This window comes from Marmota flaviventris, chromosome 6 (genome assembly GCF_047511675.1).
Source record: "Marmota flaviventris isolate mMarFla1 chromosome 6, mMarFla1.hap1, whole genome shotgun sequence".
Lineage (NCBI taxonomy): Eukaryota > Metazoa > Chordata > Mammalia > Rodentia > Sciuridae > Marmota > Marmota flaviventris.
In genome coordinates, this window is record NC_092503.1 from 127,507,045 (window position 1) to 127,515,572 (window position 8,528).

An 8,528-nucleotide genomic window follows, 5' to 3' on the forward strand; every position below is an offset into this window, starting at 1 on the left:
CATTACAACAAATGAGCCATGACTAAAATAATAAGCAATAACAGCAAGCTCTGATGTGGCTGATTTCTATTTCTATAGTTGCTATATGTGTGTGGGGGGAGTATACATACATTCTTTCTTTTTCTTTTTTTTTACTGTGTTGTCCTAGGTGTCTTTGAACTCCTAAGATCAAGTGATTCTCCTGCTTCAGCTTCCTGAGTAGCTTGGATTACAGATGCACATCACCATGCCCAGCTCCAATAAAATTTCAAATGTCTAGTTTTCAAAATCAATTAAGATACAAATAAAGAAACAAGAAATTATGAGACATATAGGGAAGGGGAATAAAGCAATCCATAGGAGGAAATCAAGAGTGAAATTACCAGATAAATGCTAACTGGCTGCTTATAAAATGTGAGTCTAAGATTTAAAGGAAATTATGTCCAAAGAACTGAAAGAAGGAATGAGAACTATGTCTCAGCAAACAGGTAATATAAATAAAGAAATATAAATTATTTAAACAAATGAACCAAATAGAAATTATAAAGTTAAAAAAACTTTGTTAAAAATAATAATCCACAGATCACTGACTTCAAGATCATATTTGAATAAGCAGAAGAAAGGATCAACAAACTTAAAGATATGTCAATTGAGATTATGTTGTCTGAGTAATACAAAGAAAAATAGAATAAAGAAAAGTAAGCTGGTATGAGACATTATCAAGCACCCGAAAATACTAACAACATGTTGGCAAGTATGTGAAGCAACAGGAACTCTCAATTCATTGCTGGTGGTGATGTAAGATTGTTAGCCACTATGAAGTCAATTTCACAGATTCTTCCAAAAAATAGACAAATCTACCACACAATCTAGAAAGCATGCTTTTGGTATCAAACGAAAGTACTGTAAAACTTATGTTCACACCAAAACCTTTATACTAATATTTATAGTGGCTATAAATGTCAAAGCTTAGAATCAAAAGAAAGTGTTTTTCAATAAATGAATGAACAAACAAACTATGGTTAATCAATTGTAAGAATAAGCTAAGAAAAAGACATGAAGAACCTTAAATGTATATTAGCAAGTGAAAGAAGCCAATCTGAAAAGTCTATATTATATAGGATTTTAACTATTTGATAGTCTGAAAAGGGCACAATAATGGAGATAATGTAAAACAGTGGTTGCTCTGAGCTCAAAGCAGTGCAAGGGGTAATTAAGTGGATTACAGGGAATTTTTAGGACAGTGAAACTACTGGTAGGATATTGAGGTAGAGAACACAAGTTATTATACATTTATTAAAAGTCATAGAATGTGCAAAAGTGTGAACTCTAATGTTAACTATGAACTTTAGTTAATAATATATTAGTATTGGTTCATCAGTTTTAACAAATGTATCACATTAATGCAAGCTGTTAATAATGAGAGAAACTATGTATAGGAAAAGAAGGGCCTGTGGGAGCTCTCTATATTTACCACTCAAAATTTTGAAACCTATAACTTCTAAGAAGTAGCCTATTAATTTTAAAAAGAAGAAAATTTTAGACAATATAAAAGTTTACCCATACACTCTCTATAAAAATACTTTAGATTAATAAAAGGAAGCTAAAGCAAAATAATGGAAAATAGGAGATGAGGGAGTGGAAAATAGATGGGAGATCAATGGAAAAGAGGAAGGCGATTGAGGATGAGGGAGGAAGGAAAGGAAAAGAGAGAACTGGTACAATGAAATTGACAAAATTATTCTATGTACTATGTGAGGGTATTACAGTGAATCATACCAGTATGTATATCCATAAAGCAACAATTAAAAAATATATATGAATAGAAGTAAGACCAGTAGAGCAGAGGAAGGAGAACAGGGGGAGTGAAAAGAGGAGAGAAAGAGGAAGTACTATGGAGAAATGGAGCAAATTATATTCTATGCATTATCATTGTGACAAAATGAAACCCACTCTTATGTATAACTACAATACAGTAACTAAAACATTTTTAAAAACCTACTTTCTGGTTAAAAGAATAAAAAGTGAAAAATAATTAATCCACTCAAACTCTAACCAAGTGAGAATGCTAATAAATATATTGATATCAGATAATATTAGAAAAAAAATATAATAATTGTTACTATAAGCAAAGAAAGAACTTATAAGGATAAATTTGATCAATCCATCTAGAAAACATGACAACTATAAATATGTGTGAACTTAGAAATGGTTCCCCAAAATGAAACAAAAAATAAAAGAACGGATCAGATCATAGGTAATTCAATAATGGTTTGCCTTTAATAACCCACCTTCAACAATAGATAGAACAATTAGAGCATCAGCAAGGGAATTTAAAAAATATGAACAGCATTAAAAACAATCAAATCTATCAGACTACTATGCAACATTCTATCCAACAAGAGCATAATGAACATACTTTTCAGGCACATGAAACATTCTACAAGATAGACCCTACAAAAGTCACAAAAACAAGTCATAATAAATTTAAAATGATTTGATTTATAAAAGTATGTCCTTTATTCATGATGGGATGTAATTATAAAACAAAAACAGAAACATTATGAAACATGAAATACTTTATGTACATGAAAATAAAAAAAAACCCATATTTTAAGTAACAGATGTCTCAGAAGAAATCACAGAGAATTAGGAAAGAAATTGAGAAGAATGAAAACAGAAAAAGAATAAAAAAAATCAATGAAAAATCAGCAAAAGTAGATTAGATAAAGATGTATTAAAACAAACAAACAAACAAACTTCCCTTATTGATGTACATTTATCTGAAATGAAAAATGTGTTTGTGTGTAAATGGAATTATAATAATATATTCAAGATGGTTCCATTTTTTGAAGTTACTACTCATGAAATTTGGATTTTAGAGCAGAAGTGTAGGAAAGCAAAATAAATAGATAAAAAAATAATTATTTTGCTGAAAATGTGATGAGAACCTGGATAATGTATATTTCTATACATCCTTCTCAGGTGACAAATAAGCTCAAACCTGAAACGCAACCAGGAACCAGCTATGATAAAATAAGAAGAGCATCTTAGGGAGGAGAAAAGCTAATTCCAAAGTCTTGAAATGGGAAATGACTTTGGTCTGTTTGTAATGGAGAGTTATGTTGGCAATGTTTGCAGTGAAAAATACATGGCACACTCCATTTGGGATACAGAGGGAAAACTAGCAAAGGATTTAAAAATGCCAACAAGGGATTTCTGTGAGTTATTCTATGTGAACCACCTGAAGTTAGCAATACTGAAAATCCTGTTACCAACCCAAGGCATGAAATAGCAAAAAGAAGTTGTGTAGGAGACCAAATAGAGAGAATCTTTTATGTACATAGTCACCTTTGAATGTTGTGAGCATCAGCAGCAGCCACATGTGTTCTAACTTGGGGGAACATGTCCCAAATGAGCTGTGTTGTCAGTGCAATCCTCAGTTGACTCTTCTCATCAACAAGATGAACCAGAACCCAGAAGAGGATTTCTCTTTATTCAGCTTCTAGAAGCAAAGCACATAGTAGAAATATATATTGTGGGATAGGGATTAGATCTGGGGCAGAGAAGGGGAGTAGACTTACAATTATGTGCCTGTATAATGAGGAAAGATACATATTCGTGATACTAGTTATCTTTAGAGAAAAGAGAAAGATTATGGATTATAGGAGTAACTTGTCAAATTGGAAACATTTTCATTCATAATTGTTATTCAATGTATTTTAATTTATTTTGGGAATATTGCACTTGTGATAAAGTATGGTATTTAAAATCTTACTATCTACATATCTAATATTATGTAGTGTGTATGTGCATGTGTGTGCATGGGTATGTGTAGAGAGGGAATATAATTACATTTTTCTTATAAAATATTAAATATATAGAATTATTTTATTATTACTGTATTCCTTTTTCAAGGGAAATATATTTTATTTCTTCTCTTTTTTTAATTTTTTTTAATATTAGTTGTTCAAAACATTACATAGTTCTTGATATATCATATTTCATACATTGGATTCAAGCAGATTATGAACTCCCATTTATACCCCATATATATATATATATATATATATATATATATATATATATATATATATATATATATACATATATATATATATATATTGCAGATTCACATCAGTTACACATCCACTTTTTTACCTACTGCCATACTAGTGTATGTTGTATTCTACTGCCTTTCCTATCCTCTACTATCCCCCTCCCCTCCCCTCCCCTGTCCTCCCCTCCCCTCCCCTCTCCTCCCTTCCCCTCCCATCTTCTCTCTCTACCGCATCTACTGTAATTCATTTCTCTCTCTTGATTTTTTCCCCTTTCCACTCACTTCCTCTGGTATGTAATTTTGTATAACAATGAGGGTCTCCTTCCTTTACCATGCAATTTCCCTTCTCTCTCTCTTTCCCTCCCCCCTCTCGTCCCTGTTTAGTGGTGATCTTCTTCTCATGCTCTTCCTCCCTATTCTGTTCTTAGTTGCTCTCCTTATATCAAAGATGACATTTGGCATTTGTTTTTTAGGGATTGGCTAGCTTCACTTAGCATAATCTGCTCTAGTGTCATCCATTTCCCTGCAAATTCCATGATTCTGTCATTTTTTAGTGCAGAGTAATACTCCATTGTGTATAAATGACACATTTTTTTCCATTCATCTATTGAAGGGCATCTAGGTTGGTTCCACAGTCTAGCTATTGTGAATTGTGCTGCTATGAACATCATTGTAGCAGTATCCCTATAGTATGCTCTTTTAAGGTCTTTAGGGAATAGTCCAAGAAGGGGAATAGCTGGGTCAAATGGTGGTTCCATTCCCAGCTTTCCAGGAATCTCCATACTGCTTTCCAAATTGGCCTGACCAATTTGCAGCGCCACCAGCGATGTACAAGTGAACCCTTTTCCCCACATCCTCGCCAGCACTTGTTGTCTGACTTCATAATGGTTGCCATTCTTACTGGAGTGAGATGGTATCTTAGGGTGGTTTTGATTTGCATTTCTCTGACTGCTAGAGATGGTGAGCATTTTTTCATGAATAAATCTTTCACCTTTTTTGTTAAGTTGATTCCCAAGTATTTTTTTTTTTTTTGAGGATATTGTGAATGGGTGGTTGTCCTCATTTTCATTTCAGAAGTTTTGTTGCTGATATACAGGAATGCCTTTGATTTATGCGTGTTGATTTTATATCCTGCCACTTTGCTGAATTCATTTTTTAGTTCTAGTAGTTTCTTTGTTGACCCTATTGGGTCCTCTAAGTATAGAATCATATCGTCTGCAAATAGTGATAACGTAAGTTCTTCTTTTCATATTTTTATGCCTTTAATTTCTTTCATCTGTCTATTTGCTCTGGCTATATTGAATAGAAGTGGTAATAGAGAGCATCCCTGTCTTGTTCCAGATTTTAGAGGGATGCCTTCAATTTTTATCCATTCAGAATGATGCTAGCCTGAGGCTTAGCAAAGATAGCTTTTACAATGTTGAGGTAAGTTGCTGTTATCCCTAGTTTTTCTAATGTTTTGAACATAATGGGATGCTATACTTTGTCGAATGCTTTTTCTGCGTCTGTGGAGATGATCATATGGTTCTTATCTTTAAGTCTATTGATGTGGTGAATAAAATTTATTGATTTCCATATATTTCACCATCCTTGCATCCCAGGGATGAATCCTACTTGATCATGGTGCACAATTTTTTTTGATGTGTTTTTGTATGCGTTTCGCCAAAATTTTATTGAGGATTTTTGCATCTAGTTTCATTAGAGATATTGGTCTGTGGTTTTGTTTCTTTGAGGTGTCTTTGCTGGTTTTGGAATCAGGGTGATGTTGGCCTCATAGAATGAATTTGGAAAAGCTCCCTCTTTTTCTATTTCCTGAAATAACTTGTAAAGTATTGGTATTAATTCTTCTAACCCTAACCCTAAGTTGAAAAGTCTCCTGACAGAAGTTACCCAGAGTTGAAAACTGTATTTTTACATGTAAAATGTAGTTATATATGGCAAATGGATCACTGAAAACTATTCAAATTCTTACATTAAACAAGGAAACAGGCTTACTTAATAAAGAAAAATTCCTACAAAACATAAATTAAATAAAATTAAGTATGAAATATTAAATGGCTAAATCCTGAACTAAATAGGTATGCAAAAAACACATAAATGTGAAAACAAATTCCAAAGCACGAAGAAACTTCTGTCATTATAGTTTAGCTTTTCAAATTTATGAAATAAGTGGATCACTGTTAACTGTACTAAAAATAGAATCTCAATGTTAAAAGTGTTTATAGTTTTGCCACAATTTCAAATACATAAGATAGACTTGTTTAAATCCAAAGTCTTCACACACCCCACAGAGAAGACATGATTAATCAACTAGCTAGATGCAACTGGGGTAAGACCATTCTTTCTGTTCTTGGTGCTGTAGATCACACCCAGGGCCAAGCACATGCTAGGCAAGTGCTCTACCACTGAGCTACATCCCTAGCCCTGGACTACTGTATCATTTTTTTGGGGGGTGGTGGTGATTGAGAAGTACCAGGGATTGAATTTAGGGGCACTCAACCACTGAGTCTCATCCCCAGCCCTGCTTTGTATTTTATTTAGAGACAGTGTCTTTGCTTTTGCTGAGGCTGGCTTTGAACTTGCAATCCTCCTGCCTCAACATCAGAGCTGCTGGGATTACAGGAGTATGCCACCACACCTGGCTGTACTATTGTATCTTGATGATACTTGTACCTCCAGGATTCTCTTCCTCATTTTTCTACTATTGCTACTGAATACTTTTATGATTCTTTTCACTTCTGTAATGTCTTTCAGCAGTGATCCTTAAAATAACCAATCCAATCACTTGGTCTCAAGCATCATTTACTTAAAAAAAAAAAAAAAATATATATATATATATATATATATATATATATTTAGTTGTCAATAGATCTTTCTTTATTTATATGTGGTGCTGAGAATTGAACCCTGTGCCTCTCACATGCTAGGCAAGCACTCTACCACTGAGCCACAACCTCAGCCCCAGCATCATTTACTTTGTAAAATACCTGAAGATAGGAAGCAATGAACTTCTCATTAAGAATCTATATAGATGATTTTTAAGGCAGTATAAGGTTGAGAACCATTATTTCCGAGTTTCCAAAACACAGTCACTCAGCAGAAAACAAGGAGATAACTATTGTCAGTTTTATTATACAGGAGAAGAAATTGTTCACAATAACTGCCAATAATTTTTGGTGTCATAAAGGGAAATTAGATAACCTGGTGTCAAGTTCTTTATTTCAAGTTACTGTATTCTGTCTTTTATGAGTACACAACCAATTGATCATCATGTCTGGTCATTCCTCATCATGCTAACTTCCTTGGCATCTTCCCCTCTCTAGGTGAAACACACTGAAGAGAATGGCACTAATTAATCAAAGCCACCTTGAAGAGTTCATTCTGTTAGGCTTTGCTGACTGTCCTTGGCTAAAGCTTCCTATATTCATTGTTCTTCTGATAACATACCCCATGGACATCATGGGAAACATTGCCATCATTCTAGTGTCCAAGTTAGATCCCCATCTCCACAGTTGCATGTATTTCTTCCTTACCAACCTCTCCTTTTTGGACATGTGTTACACCACAAGCATTGTGCCTCAGATGCTGTTTAACCTGGGAAGCTCTAAAAAGACCATCAGCTGTATAGGGTGTGCATTCCAGCTCCATTTATTCCACATAATGGGGGGCACAGAATGTCTTCTCTTAGCTATCATGTCTTTTGACCGCTATGTGGCCATCTGCAGACCTCTGCACTACACCCTTATCATGAATCAGCACATCTGTATCTTGTTAGTGTCCATTGTATGGCTGGATGGAATCACTTATGCTGTCTCAGAGGCCACTGTAACACTAAAATTGCCATGTGTGGTGTCCATAAACTGGATCACTTGGTGTGTGAGATTCCAGTTCTGATAAAGACTGCTTGTGGTGCAAAGCAAGGTAACGAGCTCAAACTTTCTGTAGTATGTATTTTTTTATTAGCTATTCCTCTGTGTCTAATTCTTGCCTCATATGCTAGTATTGAACATGCTGTACTTAAGATGAAATCTTCTGAAGGAAGGAAAAAGGCCTTTGGGACATGTTCTTCTCATCTCATTGTAGTTTTCTTATTTTATGGCCCAGCCATTAGTATGTACCTCTAGCCCCCTTCTTCCATCACAAGGGACCAGCCCAAGTTCATGGCCCTCTTCTATGGAGTGGTGACTCCTATAGCCAACCCCTTCATTTACACCCTGAGGAATAAGGATGTAAAGGGGGCATTAGGCAACCTGGTGAGAAATATTTTGAGTTCCAAATAAAAATTTTAAATTATTTAGTAATTAGATCTAGGATTATAAAGTTTTCTCTTATAATTCATTCATTCATTTCATGAAATCTCGTGATATATATTCTTACAACCTGTCTTATTTATTATGTTCCATGTAATCAAGTAGACAAGGATTACACTTGCCTGATGAGTGTGGGAACTCTTTCTGAAATGAATTCTGTTTGGGTTGGTATACACTGA

General features: G+C 34.3%; 1 pseudogene; it reads left to right on the forward strand.

The window, feature by feature from the left end:
- The first annotated feature begins 7,381 nt into the window (after positions 1–7,381).
- On the forward strand, positions 7,382–8,319 carry LOC139706273 (olfactory receptor 2B6-like; annotated as a pseudogene).
- Positions 8,320–8,528: the final 209 nt, after the last annotated feature.